The sequence below is a fragment of the Pelodiscus sinensis genome, chromosome 4 (genome assembly GCF_049634645.1).
Source record: "Pelodiscus sinensis isolate JC-2024 chromosome 4, ASM4963464v1, whole genome shotgun sequence".
Taxonomy (NCBI): Eukaryota; Metazoa; Chordata; order Testudines; family Trionychidae; genus Pelodiscus; species Pelodiscus sinensis.
This window is the reverse complement of record NC_134714.1, coordinates 111,129,428-111,148,095: the sequence shown is the minus strand read 5'-3', so window position 1 is coordinate 111,148,095 and position 18,668 is coordinate 111,129,428. Positions and strand designations below refer to the sequence as shown.

General features: G+C 42.3%; 1 protein-coding gene across 23 annotated transcripts in view; it reads left to right on the top strand.

The window, feature by feature from the left end:
• The first annotated feature begins 590 nt into the window (after positions 1 to 590).
• Positions 591 to 18,668, top strand: part of SOX6 (SRY-box transcription factor 6) — a 519,233-nt gene continuing 501,155 nt past the window's right edge. For 11 of the 23 annotated variants that reach the window (XM_075928049.1, XM_006134578.4, XM_075928033.1 and 8 more), the window contains exon 1: positions 5,493 to 5,941. The gene's annotated coding sequence lies outside the window, so the exon portion shown is untranslated. Of the gene's footprint in view, positions 701 to 4,335; positions 4,782 to 4,896; positions 5,437 to 5,492; positions 5,942 to 18,668 lie in introns of those variants that run through there. The other 12 variants (XM_075928047.1, XM_075928035.1, XM_025190439.2 and 9 more) reach the window with 8 other exon arrangements.

Genomic DNA, 18,668 nt, shown 5'->3' with positions numbered 1-18,668 from the left:
TGAGACCTAGGCGCAGGTAAGGCTGCCATTCGCTGCCAGTGGTCCAGGTTGCGTTTGTGGAGCGCAGCAGCAGCCGGTGAAAACGGGAGTGGGATCCGCTTGTTCTCTGAGCGGAGGGGGGGGGGGGGGAGCATGGACTTTGTAGGGGATCCACCGAAGCACTTTACTCCTCTGCATTGTATTTTCACTGATCTCTCTCTCTCTGCTTTTGTGACACTCACGCCAAACATTTTCAGACCCATCCGGGATGAGTTCAGATCCTCCCCCTTAGTTTACATTGGAGATGTCAAAGGATTAAGTAAATGAAACTTTATTTGACCGTGGAGTTTACAGACCCTGGGATCCCTCCGCTCTTTGGCCTTATTCTAATTCCACAGCGGTAATTACCCTTCGTTTCTGTAAGTGCAATAGATTTATTGCCTTAGAGACTATGCACAGTTTGATTGAATTATTCATTTTTTTTCTTTGGTGTAGACTGCATCTGGGGACTCTGATGTGACGTGTAGATTTTTTTTTTCAGGAACAAAGGGAATGTGGAAATGAAAGAGAGAGGGAGAGAGAGGCTGGCAGATGTGATGAGATGCGGTGAAGGTGTATCCAGTTTGGCACTCCCACTCCTCTCCTCTCCTCTCATTGCAGCCCTGGGTGACTCTCAGGCTAACACAAACAGCTTTTCTTCCGCAGCCTGCCCTCTGTCACTGTAAGTACAACCGCCTTCTCTTATCAGCATGCAAATCCCAGCCACTCACTACCTTAGCCTACTGTTCGCACTTTAGATTTACAGAGGAGACCTTGGAAATGAACTTTCCGAGACAGGAAGGGGTTTCATGTCCAACTTGCTTTTATTTTCTTTGTAAAAGTTTATGTGGTTTGCCGGTGCGGGGGGTGAGGGGTGTTGCTGCGGCTTCTTAGCTTCTCTGTCGGGATGATGCCCAGTTTCAAATGAAATTAAAACGTTCCCTTGATCTCCTTCCGCCAAACGGACAATGCACCGGGTTAGCAAGTGACGCCTGAAGGAATTCAGAGTTTTATTCTCAGCTGGGTCATTGCTAAAAGGTAATCGTGGCTCCCCGGCCGACCTTTTTGAGACTACCACTCAGGGGTGCTATCTTGGGACACTCACATCATCTGATGGGGTTGCCTGTCGAGAAGCAAGTAGTAATTTGGGTATCAGCCTAATAGCAGCCGAACAAAACTTTCCTTAAGTTTTTGGACTCCCCTTCCCTTTAGCTCTTTCTCAGACTTTTATTCATTTTGTAAAAGTTTGTCTGAACGCTTTGAATCCTATTTTTTTACACCCTGTAAAAAGTCGTCCTTGTCGGAGGTGTGTCACCAGTGAATTTAGAAGCGTGCCTACTAATTGTCCGGTATTAGTCAGAGGGCTTTTGCTGCGTGGTGGCTGACTTATGATACAGAATTGCTTGCCTTTTGCACACAAACTTTATACCACAGACTCTATAGAAGTCCTAGGTTTGCTAGGACAACCGCGCAGAGACACAGGTTGCTTTGCATGTTGAACGCTGGTTTCCATGCATGTATTAGATGAGGGGCGCAACAACAAATGCAGTGTCAGCTGTGAACAGGTAAGTGCTCCGACGTAGCTGGGTGCCTCTAATTCCTTCACTCTGCGAGCGAGAAAGGACCCACAGCACGAGAGGTCCAGCATCCTTGCTCAACATCTGGCAGCGCTGCTGGGGCTGCCCTCAGCCTTCCGCAGCGAGAGGCAACAAGAGCAACTTACAATGAGCTGTAAACTTTGGTTAATACTAAAAATAAAGGCTGTGTTCTCTCTTCCACTGCGTGTGTGTGTGTGTGCATACCTACACAGCATACGATCACTTGCTCAGTATGCAGAGAGATAAATACACAATTGTCAGCCGCAGAGCACAACTTCCCCATATTTACCTACAATGCCCAATGCTGCCTTTTTTAATGCAGTCCATCGTCTACCTCTGGGTGTGCTTACACCTGCACCTTAATTTAAAGGAAGCAACAAGCTTTATTACCCAAGTTGTTTATTTGAATGTAATCCATCGGTGCCGTGCATTTCTGCCCCGACTTCATTTCAGTCTTGGCACGGTATTTTAGGAGATGCCCTTCAGATTAAGGACTAGTTGGGCTTTGAAACTTCCTAAATTCTTCTGGCTTTTTAAATTGATCGATGTTCATTAGCACCTAGCCCTTGATCGTTTCAGTTCTTCACAAGAGAGGCTATCACTGCTAATGTTTAAAAAAAAGAGGGAAAACTTTCAGCAGCAAATTGATGGGACAGTGGGAACGCATCAGAATCTTTTCTTTGTACTTTGGCTAGATCTTTTTTCTTACCGATCTCAATTTCTTGTGCCAATATGTTACAAATTATACAGAAAGTCAAGGTATCTTCTTTTGAGATAATTTCAATTTATTAACTATAAAGTCAAATTCCGGCCATACTTATAATTAGTTTCAAAACTCTACAATACCTTGAAAGGAGAGTTATTTCCTGTTTCTAAATCTGTGCACAAGGCAACTAAAGGCAGGTGAATGGCTAGAAGTGGTTGAAATCAGGTGAATGGACAGTCACTCATACACCAATCCCTCTGGCAGACTGTAGATTTTAGCACTTTTATTTACATAAAAAAAGAAATTGAAAATGAAACTTAATGTAGTCGAGGATGCTGTATAGCACTATGAGAGTATCTGGATAAATTAAAAGTTCTCTTTTGTGAGGACCTGCTCACAAAATAATATGTGGATTCCCTCTATTTTGTGTAAGTGCCCAAAAGATTTTAAAGAAATGTTTGTTATTTCCACAGATTCTTACTTTAAACTATTTTCCTCAGGTCTTGACTAGAAGGGTGGTACTTCGAATTGCCAGGAAGAGGATGCGCCATTGATGTCCTCTTAATAGAGTTTTAAGTTGTAAAACTTGCCAGGAAAATAAAATAGAACTAGGTTTAATCAGTACTGTGTCATCACGCTAATGTTGATTTTCAGCATGTTCCGGGGGAAGTTTATTTGCAATAGCTCTGATTGTACTTTTGTTTCTAACGTGCTACTCCGCAAATTTGGGCTTGTGTGGGAGACAGAGGAATGAGAACCAAGCCTTTCTTCTCCCTTTCTGGCCTCTGAAACCTATGAAGCCATTTTAAAATTAAAAAAGTTTCTCGGTTACTAACTGTTCCAGGCGCCTACTGGAAAATGGGGAAAGGGTTGCCAAAAATATAAAGAAGGATCAACAACTTCTCTCTCCCTCTCTGCTTTCAGCACTCCCAGACTTACAATAGTTTAGCTTAGGTGTGGATAGTATCAACAAGGAGAGACGCTAGTTTTACAATTTTGTTTGCCCACCTGATTCTCGGGCCCCCGACAGCTTGAAAAGCCCCTTTCACGTGTGCCTTTTGGAATTTAAAAGTAAATCACCGAGACATTCTTTCTGATTGTTGCAACACTCCAAACCACTGGCTGTTTTACTCCTGATCCCTTTAGAGTTGTACCTTCATCCCCTCAGATTTGCTTTTTCATGAACACTTTCATGAACAACGTTAGTTCCTAAATCACTGTTCGCTTCCTGTCTGTTGCCTCTTTACAGCTGTACATTTTTGCCGCAGATAAAAGCTCTCATCACAAACAGCACCAGAACTTCAACCTGGATCTGTTCTATATCAGGTTATGCCTCTCCTTTTGTTTTAATTGGGTGCATCTTCTTTATCTTTCAGTTGAATGCGTCACTACCTACTTTGTTCTCCTGTTCCTTCTCTTTCCTTCCCTCCCCCAGCCATGCAGCTTGTGTCTCCCTAGTGTAATGTGTACATTTCATCTGGATTTACCCAGATTTAGCTTTGGGAGAGGGCTCCCACTGGCTCACTGGCAATAAGCGGTTTTGATTTGTACTACTTTTCCTTGTATTTTATGTCCCTGGCTCTTGACCTCCAGATAGCTCTCCTTGTATTCACTGGTCCATTCTGATTTTAGTGTGCACCCTCCTAAAGTACTTGGGGGAGAGGGTGACAGCGTATAACTCGATTCTTTTTTCCTTAGTTTATTCTCTTCTTACTCAATTCTCCCAGGACTCCTCACATCCCCCTCCGGCTTTTCCGGCCCCCGCCCGTCCTCTCCCCCCCCCTCGTTACTTTGTTACCTTTCCTCACCACTCAGAGCGATCAGTGGTCATTAGGCAAGGGAGGTTTAAGGTTTCATGTGTCTAATAGCAATGTGAGTGGTGATAGCTTCTCGGGGACGCGGCTGAGAGCCTGGGGTGATTTCACTTTCTGTTCTGCGCTCACTTTCTCTTCGGTTGTTGCGTTTGTCTCTCTCGCTCGCTCCCTCTCGCTGTGTTGTCTCATCTTGCCTCTGCTGTCTGGGAGGGGGAGCCCTGCCTCCTTTTGCCTTCCTCAGATCAATGCCCTGGCCACTCACTTTCTGATGTTGCACGACGGGAAATGCTTTGAATACTTACGACATGGCCGCTCACATTGATTGCCAAGATTGACAGCAGTAACCATCGCCTTCACTGGTTTCAGGAGGGGGAAAAAATAATAATGAACCTGACTGTAACCAAATCTCCAGGCAACCCATCAGCAAACTTCTAACCATCCGGATCCTGCACAGCCATGGCCCGGAGAAACACCAGCAGACTTTAGGGCATTTATTTTTTATTTTATTTGCGGCATTACTCCCCATTTATTTCTCCCCTTCCTACACCCCCTTGCCTGTTTTTTTTTAAATGAAAATTACTGAAGCGCGTAAAAAAGGGGAGGGCGACTCTCCCAATGCTTTGTGCCACACCGGATTCCGAGGAGGTAACCAGGGGGAAATAGCCCTATTGTGTTGTATACCTGTTGTTTACTATGGTGTGTAGTGCAGCATTGCTTGGTGGTGGTGGTGTGTTCCTGGGGTTTTCGCTGGATTTCTATCGCTTTGCAGGATTCCCCGGCGCTGTCTTCAATGGGCTGTGAGTTGCAATTGTCTAAAACAGCAGCGTCTGGAGGTAGATTCGTTGTTTAGCTTTTAACATTTCTGAATTAACCTGCCTCCCCTTCCGCACGATTATTTATTCTTCTACCACGAGGGGTTTTTTAAGGAAAAGTAGTTACAGCCGCCTCCGCGTGTGAGGTTTCCAAGGCTGTGAAATCTTTCTGAGACCTTAAGGACCCCGCTACCTAGAAATCACAACACTTTCTCATCCTCCCCGAGTTGAATCTATTTTAAAATGTAGTGACAGATCAGCGTTGTATTTTAAGATCACCCACGGCACAGAACACATGGTGCTAGGGAGACAGAGTCTTACGTACAGTCACACAAGAGAGAGAGAATGAAACCCTAAATAAATCTTTCAGAGCAGAAAGCTGTTGTCATTACCCCGGGTTTGCGCTCCGTGGATAGACCCAAAGACATAGAATGGAAGAAGATCTAAGGACTTTGTGTAGAGATCTTAATGTCTCCGTTAAGTTTGAGGTGGGTAATTGCATTGAAGTTTGCCACAGATGTGCTATTCGTGGAGCATATTGTGTACAGCGATATTGGACCAGTAGGTGGTAATATTGTGTTTTGGCCACAGAGGGGCACTATCCCGAGGATTTGCAGTTCCTATGGTGGCGTCTTATCTCTCCAGGCAGAAGGCTTGGATAAAGTTATACTGAAAACTTTAAAATTGATATCACACCCTAATTTGTGATACACGAGGAGGAAAACAAAGACCATCACCAGAGAGCTCTGTTTACACCATGAGACAGGGAGAGCTGTGCCGCGTTGTGGGCTTGCCCACAACATTCAATTTGGGATTTCTTGCTGCCTTAGCTCTCGCCGGAGGTCATGCAAATCGACCTTAAAAGAATGCATAAGCCATAAATTAAAATAAACCCTTAGCCAGAGGCTGATCCATAAGTAGACAATACCTAACCTGGACAAAACGGCTTCCTTTGAGAGCTGAAAAAAGAATAGTGCCTAAGCTAAATGCACCGTAAGTTTTCAGGAAGTATTTCCCTTTTTTTTTTTAATTACTCTCAATGCAACTACAGATAGTAGCAGTTTATAGACAATGCTGTAAGAATCGGAGTAAGGCACGGTATGTGTGCGGAGAGCTTGTGCTTTCTGGAGTTTTCACTCTTTCGGAACTGTTTGTGTGCGTTGATTATGGAGAAGACGCCTCTTTATGCAGTCAGGTTGGATGTTTTATCTTAACTAAGGATCTTAAGTTATATGAAAGTTCTGAGTTGGCTAAAACGGTATGTAATAGGCACACGCAGTGTATCTGTCTAGAGTCCTCTCGGGAGTTTTTTTGCTTGCATTTATGGCAATTGTTCCATTCATGATTCTAAACAGAATGATCAGTAAGAACTAATAATTCTTCTGCTGCTTGAGTTGTCGTCTTTAAAGTAGGAGGTACTGGACATGCTGGTGATTATACTTGTGTATATCATGTACGTGTGCATCAGTGTATGATACTGTATATGCTGGTGTGGGATCGCACACGCTATATGATCACATACTTGCACACGTACATTAATAATTTAGCTGCCAGTGAATTACTCTTCCGACCAGCTCCGTTTCCTACTGCTGTTTACCAGTGTCGAACGGTGAACCCGCCTCGCAGCTAGGGCTGTGTGCTTTAGGAGAGCAGGGCCTTGAGGTGAATCAGAGGCACTGATCATGCCGAGTGGATGGCTGCCTTTGCTTTCTACAGGACCGAGTCACAGGTTGCTTTAAGGACGGGAAGAGTGAAAGTGGCAGCGTGAAAAGACAATTAGTGTTGTGTCTGGGAGTGTCAGGGCAGAGGTATTTTACAGGAGCAAGGCGGCGTGTTGGGAGCCTGGGAAGGAGAGATTAGCTCTGTCCTAGGGGTGTTTCCCAAAAACACAGACAGTGAAACTTTCAGAGATAAAGAAGCATGCTTTCCCCCTGTTGTATGCAGATAAGGTGTATGTCTGGGTTCACTTCAGTAGCCTTCACCACATGGTCGACAACTTTTAAAACAATTTTTCTTTCGACATTGTTAATATTGTCATCTTGAAAGCTGCCCCACAGGAGGCGAGAGAAGAACGCAGCCCTCCACGCAGGGCATCAACAAACGAGTCTCTCTCTCTCTCTCTCCCCCCTCCCCCTTCACATTCGCGTACAGGCTGGATTCTGAGACTTTAACTTGACTTGTCCTATTGATGTGCTTGTGCCCACTCACCTAATTAAGCCATCATGCCATCGAGTAAATAATGAAATGGATACGAAGATAGTCTGCCATTATATACAAATACTGAATAGAAAAGACGCCGCCTTTTACTTTTCCATCAGCCCACTGCATATCATGAGCTATTTTCCATTATTTTATTGCAGGTTCCTCCCGCAGTGAGATTTCTTGTGCTCGATGTTCAGAATGCTATATGCACGCTGTATGCCCATTACAAATAGTGACCATACCTAGCATTTCATTCAAGTAAAATATAAATAATCTATTTATAGTCAGTAGATTGAAAAGGAAAATAATTAGGCCACTTGGATTATGCTGCAGTTTGAAGTAGCACAACACCTGGCAGGAACTACTTAGCATTTTCTTTAAACTCTCTACTGTCCATAACTTTGTTTCTGATAATACATTCTTGTGTTAAGTGAGAAAGGCTGTTTGTAAAACAATCCCCTGGCTAGTCCCTGTGTTGGGTGAAGTTGATCCTGTAATGGCATTTTGTTTTGAACAGTTGCTGTAGTTGAAGTTCCCTCATAAGGTAAGGTGGCACTGGGTCTGAAAGGAGGTCCAAATGCCACATTTATAATTAGACTGCCAATTCAGCACATTGTATCCATTGCTATACAGGGATATACTGCTGTGTCTGGTCTCTCAATAGCCTGTATTCAGAATTAGCCAATTCAACTGCTTAAACTTCGGAGTCAAATTTAGAATAGGCAATGAGAGAAGGAAAGAAAGAAAACAATAATGCTTTCTCTTTTCCTCAGCTCGCTATTAAAAGGCAAAGAATGTACGGAAACCAAACCAGGCACTGTGCTTGGAATCAATACATCAAATGTAGTTTGGCCAAAGCCTGCAGATTTTTTTAAGTGCACTCGAGGGAGGCGGGTGACATAAACGACTCCTCTCTCCGACCCTTGCAAGTCACTGGGATGTGAATCTAGTTAGTGCAGGTGAGAAGGTATTTCTCCTGCAAATGGGTTGATTTTTGCAGAGAGACAATGCATGTTGAAATAGGGAGCTGTCAGGGCAGCTTGTCCACCCGGGGTTTAGAAAGCGAGAGAAGTATTGCTGAGTTCAGGTCTGACCCGGTGCTTGGGCAAACCTTGGCACTACTTTCGCACAGCGTTAAGGGCCTTATGTGCAGAAGAAGTAACTTTCCTGGACATTGTTAGGCAGCCGCCTGCCTTAACTCCCCGGCACTCAGCTCGCCTGGCAGGGGATCTACAGAAGCCCCAGAGAGGCCGGAAGGAAGCAGCCTGCTTTACGGGGCGAGGCGGGCGGGCAACTTGCACCCCCCGTACTCCACGCAAGCTAGGTGCTGGACCACGCCCTGACGCCGCAGCTTTTCGGCCAGCGCCTTGTGCAGGAGGCAGGGCACTGGTTGGTCTGGAGAAGTCCATGCGCCCCCACCCTCCCACTTCCCAGGCAATCACAGCGGGGAGCCACCCAGGGGATGGGGGATGGGCGGGGGGGGGGGCAGCGGCGGCCCCTTGCGGGCGCCTCGGGGTCTCCCACGCGGCGAGCCAACCCAGAGGACTGGGGGGCGTCCCTAGCAGCCCAGCACTTCCCCGCCAGAGGCCGCGAGCCAACGCGCGAGGGGGCTGTGGCAGCGGCGGCCGCCCGGGGCAGAGCGGCTCTGCCCGCAGCCCCCAGCAGGGATGGCCACACGGTCGCTAGCGGCCGGCGGACCCCCAGCCCCGGGCTCTTGCTGCTGGCGCGCCCAGTGCGCGGGTGCCTGATCACACACTGTTTGTGGCGCCCCCTCCAGCCTCCGCTTCGAAAGGCTTCACTCCGGCAGGAGTAAGCACGCGGGGCCCTCGGCCGAGCCGCCTCCCACTCGCCGCTCACAGCTGCTGCTGCTGCTGCGCGCTTCCCCGCTGGGCTTGTGAGACTTTGCTGGAGCCCGCTTGGGAGCGTGTCCTGGTTTCTTTGCTGTGGGCCCGCCGGGCGCGAGCCAGGGCGCTGCCTAGAGAGCGAGTCTGCACGTGTGTGTGGCTCAATCTGGGTTGCGTGTTTGTAACTCGGTGCTTAGTTATGACCCCAGAGACTCATTTAAAAATACCTCCCTGGAGAGGGCAACAAGCAGACAACAGAGCGTGCCAGTTTTCCCAGGTCAGGCCAGGAGTATCTGACTTGTACCAGGAGTAAGCTAGTGCCAAAAGTTAGTTACCTTTGTTGTCAGTTTGTTTTTTTTGTCAATCAATGTTGCTCCACTCCCTTTTCACTAGTTGTTGTGTGAGGCGGGTTTTAATATATGACCAATAGTTGGTCATTTCAGGCCACACTTTTTCGATTTAATTAAAAAAAATCACTGGTGGTGTTTTCCAGGTTCTCTTGTTATGTATGAGTCGAAATGTCTGCATCTCTTAAAGGCTTTGGGATATCTTTCAGAGTGATGAAGACCAGGACTTTCCACCATGATAGCAAAAATAAATATTTTCGTAATGGGCATAAGAAAGTTTCTTCAGTCATGACCTTGTATCTATTGAACATCTTAATCACCTTGGGAGATACCACTTTTTCGAGTAATAATACCATTAATATTTTATAGTTGGTTTGATTTTCCCTAAAAGTATGTGGATCAAATTTAAAAGGTTACTGACATGTTTTTTCATAAAACAAATAATTATGGAAGAAAAGTAGCAAGATAGCTTTCTCTATACTACACATTGTGTAGTGATGCATATTTGTGTCTCAATAGTGTGAGTTACAAGATTACTGGGTGTACTTGGCAAAGGACACATTTAACAACTTACACTTTAAATGTTATGCAAATAAAAAATTGGTTTATTTTTGTCAGTCTAAGTAAACTATGCCCATCTGTAATGCTACAAGGGTGTATATTTTAAGGTTTCTAGTGACAATATAAATAATAATAATAATTGAACTTTGGGTAGCTTGTAAATTATGCCAGGACCCCAAGAATAAAATACAACCTCATAGTATGTACAATAGTTTGAGTGTTATCTTGTTATTGAAATGGCAACAAAAGACTTGAGCATGAATTTAAAGATTTTAATCCTTTAATAAGTTGATATTTTGTCTTTCTCACTGTATTTTTATTTATTTGAGCTTACATAATTTTTTCTGTATTTTTTTCCAGGTAGAATATCATAAGTGGTACATTTGGGGACATGTTTCTGAAGTATAACACATGCAATTCCTTTTATTATATAGAACATATATTAGGTTTCTTCTGTAACAGAAATTGGCAACTATTGAGATATCATTTTGGCTCATGACATCACACTAAAATACTAGGCTGTAAAAACTGTGATTAATAAGTTGACATGAGTGTGGTGTCTGTAGGAGTATATAAGAACATAATGTTCTTATATATATGTGTGTATATATGTAACAATATGCTGAGGAGGGGGGAGCGTGCAGATGTGTTGACTAGAAAATAACCGATTCTGGCAGTGAGAAAACTAGATGATGGCATGTTTTCAAAACATGTCCGTGATACCAATACATTATTCTTTTAATACATTATTCTATAGCAACAGCAAATATTTGTGACATCATGATGAGAGATTTTGTGCAGTTTTTAGTTTACTATCTTTTAGAAAATCTTCAGTTATTTGGCACTGATGAAACTTCTACACATAACCATGGTATATTCAAGTATTCAGAGAAGTTTTAAATAATTCTCTTTCAATTAGTACAATAGAAACTTGAAAAATGGATTTTCTCTTAAAGGAACAAGAATAATTACATGCAGGTTTCTTCCCTCCCCTTGTATATTTAAAAAACGTCATATCAGGTTCATAGTTTTTGTTTAGTCTCTCTAAATAATATTAAAAAACCAAATAATACTCCTGCCTTCTTGTCTGCCGAGTTTGAAAATATTGTTTGGAAATATTAGACAGTAGAAGTAATTTTATCACATTTCTCTGGAGGTTTGTAAATTTGATTGGGTAATATAAAATGGGGTACATTACTGAAAATGGTTCATCAGAGTCATTCATTTATAACACAGAGTATATATATATCAATTGATGTTTTTGAAGTTAAGCGAAACATTCCATCAAGTTAATGTGTTTAAGAGTATCATATCAGGCACAGACAGGTACTAGAAATGATAAAAAGCAGATAACCTGCCACAAAATGATTTACAGATGGGTCATTATCTACTATAGTGAGGTTACAAAGATCATATTTTTTTTATAAAAACAGAATGTAGCTTCTATAGAGTTAGCAGAATTATTTAGACAAACCTAAACAATGAATGTTTTCTGAAGGACTGATAGAATTTGTTGGATTTTACCTTCTTGTACTTTGCATGCTATTTTAAGATATGGCAACATACTGGCATGTGGTTTAAATAATTTTTGTGCTGGAGATCCCTAAAATAAGTTTTCTGATAAAATATTTTTCTATATTTTGTATAAATTAGATATTTACACTTTAAAGTTTTCATAAGAACCTTTGTATGGAGTAAGAATAAATTATCCACTCTTCAGTGAGAATGTAGCACATTTATTTTACCTGCTTTAAGTGATATATGAAGACATTTTAACTCATGTAGTGAAGTTTGGAGGAAACATATGTTTAAAAATATGCATGGAGAATTTTGTGTTATCTACACATTTTAAAATAAACCAAACAGTGGGAAGATTCTTTGATTTTGGAGGGTTGCTAGATTTAAGAATCTGCTCAGTGAGGTGGCTGAGGGTATAAATTATCACAGCTGATGCATCTGTTCTATAGATTGGTAGACAGGACCCCAGTTAAATGTTAGCTATTTACTTCTTCAGCAACATACAGAGATGTGCACTCCCATTATTTCTCCAGTCTGACATGAGGTAGACTGGCATAAGACAATATGAAACCCTAGAACCTCTGAGTTGCGTATTGATTTGATTCTTAGCTGCAAATCCTTCATATCATTGCTCAAAATATCTAACTTTACACCAATATTAGCCATTCTTTTTATAGTGACACCATGCTTAGTAAAAAACTTCTAAGCACTGAGGTCAGGTGTAGAGATTGGATTCTAGTTTATTTTTTATGAATCAGATAAAGATTTCTGTGCATGAGACCGTATGTGAAGATGAGAGAACAAGAACATTTCCATATCAAAGGCAATATATCTGAGGCTGCATAGTAATTAAAATGCAGTGGTTTGGACTCTGTGCAGTAGCACTTAAGCAGAGCGTTGTTGGGACCTTGTGCAGCATGCAGGCGGTTGCCACTTGCATACTTCTAGAAATATACTTATAATTTTGTACAAACATTTATGCCAGTCCACACTTTTCTGTGGATAATTTGTATTTCATCCAGACCATTCAAAGTAGAAGATATTTTTTGAGCAACCCCTTCATTATGGCTTTTTGTGCATCAACTATTTTTATTCTGGTTGTTTGTATTTCCTCTTACCAGAATGATGGCTTGTTTATATTCAGATTTTTTTTCTGTTTCTCTAAGACCCCTTCTATATATCACTCAAATTTTACTTTTTGCTTGAAAAATCTTTTTATTTAAGGGAGGGAATGGAAATATCTTCATAGAGTAATTGAAGAGAGCATGATTTATCACATAGTGCATTTTAGAATAAATGTATGCACTGTATGCATACGAACAGAGTATTTTTAATGATACAATATGCATTTGAAAATTCTGACTAAGCCTTACATGACTCTAAGAGAATGAGAAAATTACTTCTAAGGCCTTGCCTCTACATAAATAAATTGATCAGCATAGCTGTGGAGTATAAACTATTCTGTAGTAGCTATTCCAGAATAGCTCCACATGTGGTGGCTTTATTTTGGATAAGTCTCAGAGGGGGAGCTGTGTTGGTCTATATCTGCAAAAACAATGACACAGGCCATGCCTACACTACACAGAAGATTGACGTGGCTGCAGTTGATCTTTCGGAGTTCAAATTAGTGGATCTAGTGAAGACTCGCTAATTTGAACTGATAAGGGTTTCCCGTGGGTACCAGTAGTCCTGCTCCTCACGAGGAGCAAAGGAAGCCCACAGTGTGGACAGCGTGAAAATGCGATTTAAGATAGATTGACTCCAGCTACGTAATTAACGTAGCTGGAGTTACGTATCTTAAGTTGACCTTCCCCTTTAGTGTAGATCTGGCCTTAAAGACTAACAGATTTATTAGGGCATAAGCTTTCACTGGTAAAACCCACTTCATCAGATGAATTGGAGTGGAAATTACAGAGGCAGGGGTATATATATGAAAAGAAGAAATTATTCTAGATAATTAGTCTGTTCACAAAACAGAATAATCATAACAGATTGAAAGTTGCTTTTATTTCAGAACAGAGTATCTGCAAGAAGGACTCTTCTGGAATAGCTATTCTGGAGTAGGGTTTATTCTATAGTAGCTATGCCACTCTATTTCCCCATGTAGACAAGGCTTACGAATACTTTCATCTCAGAATGTACCTCCAGTGTCCTCATCAGCCCTAGCCATTTATGCTAGGGTTTCCTATTATTTGGTATTTCCACTTAGTAACCTTAAAATTGCCAAATAAATAATTAGAAACGGTCAGGAAACGTTATATTTAAACAGATTTTTGTATCTTGTGAAAGTGTTCTGTTAATCTCATTATAAGTCTCTCTTTGGCCCTTTCTTGTCCACTTTTAGAGTATGATTGATTTAGGAGTATGACATTTGAATACAACGGATCACTTGAGCAGGGCTTTACAGCATATTGTATATGAATTGGACATCAGTATTATGGTGGATGAGTTGTTAATCTGAGGCCCTGATCATATGCTACATATTCAACCATGTATAAAGGGCTTATTATTTTATTGTTAAGATGATGAACAGTTAAAAGATTATATTTATTCAGTCTTTTAGTTCTCAGGCTAGTTTTGGAAGACAATGTTTTGAGAACTATAAGGACAGATCCTTAGCTGTTATAAACAAGCATAGCTCTGTTGACTTCCATGGAACAGTGCTATTTTACATCAATTGAGGATATGGCCCATGGGATCTGATCTAGCTCCCATATGAATCAATGGAAAGACTCCCTTGGGACTTCAATGGCACTTCAGAAGGACCTGCTTTCACTGAAGTCAATGACAAAACTTAGGTTGATTTCAGTGGGACCAGGGTCAGACCATTATGCCTGGTGCTGCCTTTGCTGTTCGGATGAAATTCACTCCCCACCCTTTTGCCCTGCAACTGGAAGACTACAATTTATCTCTTCTAAACCACCTCAAGCTCTCTCCCCACAGCTGCTCTTCCAGCAGATTAGATGGACTAGAGATGCTGCTGATTTACTTAAGTACTTTTTAAAATATAATAAAATATTTTCTGATTTGTCCAACATTTCATAAGGCAAATGTCTAAAAAGACTTTCATGTTCCCAGACACCAAATACAATCACCTTTTTGTCTGTAAAATGTAGATTTTAATAGTTTTTATATACACATTCAGTTCTAAAATGGGATTTTTGTCCAAGTTGCAAACTTAACTACAATTTATATTTTTTCTACGTGTGTGGACAGATATACATGCATTGAACAGAATCATTAAACTACGTTGTGGATAATGTGTCTACTCTGAAATCTATACCAAGGTCCTACTCTTAATTTTTTTTCTCTATCAGAAAAAGAGTTAAAGAGGAAAACACCAAATGAATCTCCCTCTACTTCCTTTTCCTTCCTCCCACTGAAAAAGCCTGAGAGAGAGGAAGATAGGGATGGGAGGAGAAGAGTATAAGGAAAGGGAGAGACACTATTGCATATTTTTTCTTGTTTAATGTTATAGGGTATGTCTACATTACCCCGCTAGTTCGAACTAGCGGGGTAGTGTAGACATACCCATACATAGTTACAGTATATGTAGCTTTAACTATGGAGTCCCTTGTGCTCTTCCTAATAACGATGGTGCCTTGTGCTGTATAGGATCAGGTCTGCATTATTGGAGGTGCAGTACAGACATAGAGGTGAACACAGAAACCTGTAGTATTTCTTCTTTTGGCTAGTGATTGGAACTTTATTGTTTAAAACAACTCAGATATGATCAGCTTTCATCTTGGGTTGGTGGGATAGAAGGCGATTCAAGGGGAGAGGTATATGTGCTAGAAGATGTGTAGGCCCTGAGGACTATGTTTGCAGATGTGTAAGGAGCTGGAAAAACCCCTACCAGAAAAAAGGAAGATCAAAGAGGAAAGATCTTGCCAGTTAATATGCTACTTACTGGGGTATGCACACAAATAATTTGTTCCTGGTTCTGCTGCACAATAGAAGAGAACATTTGCTGTGGTGTGAGTAATGTTGCCTCTGTTTAGAGTGCTTAATCTAGAGCTTCCCAACTAACAAGTTTGCTCTGATGCCTGCTTGAAAAGGGAGTGTCCCAAATTTAAGGCGCTTTTGTATTTCACATTTTCCCTTTAAACCTCTTTATTCCCTGCTCAGACTATTTTCCATGACCTATTCCTCTTCCTTTTTCGCTTCTCAGGTGTGAGAGACAGGCACTGACCACTGCAGTATTTTTTGTGATGTTTAGCAGTAGAATTCTTTCCTGATGAGCGCTCAATAAATTGCTCTGGCCAAGTATGCTGTACAAAGCTTGTGGGTTCTGACGACTGCAATGAGTGAAGGAGTAGAGGAGACTGGTTGCTTTAAGGTGGTCAGTATTCTTCTGCAGCCAGCAGAATTGGGGTAGGTGAGAATGGGTTAAAAGAGAAGGCTGGCTCAGTGGGACTTGGGAAGAGAATCAAGATTGAAAACTACCTCTAGCAAATGTCTTTCACGTTTCTGGGCAGCTTTGCTAGGTTGCTGTTTTTGCATCATCTCTGAAAACAAAGTTCAAGTAGCAGAACTTTGTCTAAGCTCTGTGTGTTGTAATGGAGAACAGCGTTCAAGGTTTCTTATTGATTATGTGATATTTTGAGTCTGATCTGACTTAATACAGAACCAGGTTCTTCAGTTCTGTTTTTGCTGGGCCCTTTGAAACATTGTAAATAAAACAAAAGGTCACAGTATAAAGAGCTATGCATGCACTGGAAGGAAACAGAAATGGGAAGTATCAGGTAAGTGATAAGTCATCGGGATGTCCTCAGCTTCAAGGAAGAAGCAATGAGCTATCATGGGCTTCAGTAAAGTCTTGCTTTTCTGGGCTTGGAGAGAAGACTTACCCTGTGGCTTATCACATCTTTGGGGAAAGCAAGCCCCAGATTCCCTGCCTAATAGTTGCCAGAGCAGGGAGGAGAAGAGAGTTTACCCATTGTCATGCCTGCTGGCTTCCTGATACATTCAGGCTGTTTCTGGAAAAAGAGTGAGCAGCAAGTGGCTCCCTTTAACCCCCACTATTTCTCTACGTGGTCCTATCAATATGCCTGAACAGACCACCCATAAGTGAGAGTGTATAATAATAATAATTAATGATGGGTTCAGACACATACATGCGGTTATAGTTTCATGTGTCCAGCAGACTCCTTTGGTGACCTGGTCACTTAATCTCTCTTTCTTTCAATTTTGCTATCTGTAAGATGGGGAATAATACTGCTTCTCCAGGGTTGGGGTGAGGTGTTCAGAGATGTCCTGTAGAAAAAAGGAGTCAAGATAAGAAGAAAAGGTGGGTGGGGAGAATAGAGTTTCCTCCTTCCCATTGCAAAAGTTGGGTAAGCAGTGCTCTTCCCTAGCCCCCTTTCCTCTTTAGTCAGTGACAGCTCTTCCTCGTGTTTCACTCTGCTTTACCCAAGGATAATCATGTTGATTCAGTCCTAAGGGTGTTAAATTGCTGTTATCTAACTGATCATACAGTTGGTACAATTTGTATCGACTACACGGCTAGTCGATAAAGACCGCTATGCAAAGCTGCAGTCGGGGTAGCTCCAGGAGCTGGCTTGAGCTGGGACTCAGCATTTGGGTTTTTACTACATTTAAAATGCAGAGGTGCAGCGTTCCGGAGCAGTGCGAGCCATGACTGCCCGGTCCTGGCTCGCAGTAAGTGGCGGCCAGCCCGCGCACGGCTAGTCCAGGCTGCTGTGAATAGGAGCTGCATGATGGCAGCAGCCCCTGTCCGTATGGGGGAGGGGGGAGGGCAGCTCCCTGCTGGGACCCATGTGGAAAGGGGCTGCTGCCGGAGCAGGCTGAGCCCATGGCACTGGCTCCTGATCCCTCCTGCTGCCTCTCATAGAGTCAGCAGGGGGGGGGGGGAAGCGAGTAGTCGTTACTCCCGTCAGCTACTCGCTTACATCCCTGTTCAGTCCTTGACCTGTACATTGAGACTGTGACAAAGATGCTAAATAGTGCCCTTTATGACAATGGGTTTTTATTCATGGGGTTTGTGTGTCTATGACCAGGAGAATTAAGAACACCATTTCATATGTCCTGTAGGACTGAGAATGAATAATTGGGCTAAATTAACACCCATTACCTAAAAGCCAAAGGTTTATATCCTCTGAGTTTACAGTCAATCCATGGGAGAGAGACATAATTAAGAGAGAGAAGATAAGCTGCAGAGGCACCCAAAAGAATAATTTATGAGCAGTGACCATAGTGTCCAATTTGTGAAGGCTGGCCATAGACTGAATTTGAAGTCCCACTATCCTCATTATACAACACGATTAAAAGCAGAATTAGAAGGAAATCTGCCTGCAGAGGACAAGATGAATATGATCACTGATGGCAGTGTAACATTCAGGATAAACTGTTGTTGAATCCATGCCTGGGAGGTTTTCATACAAATAAAGTGAGGAACAACCATAGAATCATAGAATACTGGAACTGGAAGGGACCTCGAGAGATCATAAAGTCCAGACTTCTGCCCTCATGGCAGGATCAAGCATGGTTTATATCATCCCTGATAGATGTCTGTTTAACCTGCTCTTAAATATCTCCAGTGATGGAGATTCCACAACCTCCCTAGGCAATTTATTCTAGTGTTTAACCACTCTGACAGTTAGGAAGTTTTTTCTAATGTCCAACCTAAACCTCTCTTGCTGCAGTTTAAGCCATTGCTTCTTGTCCTATCATCAGAGGCCAAAGAGAACAATTTCCTCCTCACTCTTTTAGCTACCTGAAAACTGCTATCATGTCCCCTCTCAGTCTTTTATTTCCAAAATAAACAAGCCCAATTCCTTCAGCCTTGACTCATAGCTCATGTTTTCTAGACCTTTAATCATTTTTGTTGATCTTCTCTGGACCGTCTCCAATTTCTCCACATCTTTCTTGAAATGTGGTGCCCAGAACTGAACACAATACACCAATTGCAGCCTAATCAGAGCAGAGTAGAGCGGAAGAATGACTTCTTGTTTCTTGCTCACAACACTCCTGTTAATGCATCCCAGAATCATGTTTGCTTTTTTTCCCCCCAGCAATGTCACACTGTTGAGTCATATTTAGTTTGTGGTCCACTATGACCCCTAGATCCCTGTCAGCAGTATTCCTTCCTAGACAGTCGCTTCCCATTCTGTGTGTGTGAAACTGATTGTTTGATTGGTCCTTTCTAAATGGAGTACTTTGCATTTGTCCTTTTTAAACTTCATTCTATTTATCTCAGACCATTTCTCTAGTTTGTCCAGATCATTT